Raw genomic sequence first — 922 nt, forward strand, 5'->3', positions numbered from 1 at the left:
TGCATGAGGAATCCCTATACTGTGACATAAAGGATTCCATATTTTCTTTGTTATTCCCTTCTTTGTCATATGAGCAGGAGCAAGGACAAGAACATTCTTGTTGAAGCAGATCCTGAACCTGAAAGGACTCTAAAAAGGAAACTAAGAGAAGCTAAAATACAACAATCCAGAGACAACCTTACAGGAATTTTTGAAAAGGAAGAGGAGATGGCAGCCGAAAATAATAATAATGCAAGGAGGATGCTTGGTGATTATACTACACCTACTTCCAAGTTTGATGGAAGAAGCATCTCAATCCCTACCATTGGAGCAAACAATTTTGAGCTGAAACCTCAATTAGTTGCTCTAATGCAACAGAACTGTAAATTCCATGGACTTCCATCAGAAGATCCTTATTAGTTTTTAACTGAATTCCTGCAGATCTGTGAGACTGTTAAGACTAATGGAGTAGATCCTGAAGTCTACAGGGTCATGCTTTTCCCTTTTGCTATAAGAGACAGAGCTAGAACATGGTTGGACTCACAACTTAAAGATAGCCTGAACTCTTGGGATAAGCTGGTCACGACCTTCTTGGCTAAGTTATTTCCTCCTCAAAAGCTGAGCAAGCTTAGAGTGGATGTTCAGACCTTCAAGCAAAAAGATGGTGAATCCCTCTATGAAGCTTGGGAAAGATACAAGCAGATGACCAAAAGGTGTCCTCCTGACATGCTTTCAGAATGGACCATTCTGGATATATTCTATTATGGTCTGTCTGAGTTTTCTAAGATGTCACTGGACCATTCTGCAGATGGATCCATTCACCTAAAGAAAACGCCTGCAGAAGCTCAAGAACTTATTGACATGGTTGCAAATAATCAATTCATGTATACTTCTGAGAGAAATTCAGTGAATAATGGAACACCTCAGAAGAAGGGAGTTCTTG

General features: G+C 39.7%; 1 non-coding gene across 1 annotated transcript; it reads right to left on the reverse strand.

Annotated features, from left to right (window-relative positions):
* Positions 1-603: 603 nt before the first annotated feature.
* On the reverse strand, positions 604-711 carry LOC112760730 (small nucleolar RNA R71). The gene has a single exon (XR_003181157.1). It is a non-coding gene; the product is annotated as a small nucleolar RNA R71 (small nucleolar RNA).
* Positions 712-922: the final 211 nt, after the last annotated feature.

Source organism: Arachis hypogaea, chromosome 16 (assembly GCF_003086295.3).
Source record: "Arachis hypogaea cultivar Tifrunner chromosome 16, arahy.Tifrunner.gnm2.J5K5, whole genome shotgun sequence".
NCBI classification, from domain to species: Eukaryota; Viridiplantae; Streptophyta; class Magnoliopsida; order Fabales; family Fabaceae; genus Arachis; species Arachis hypogaea.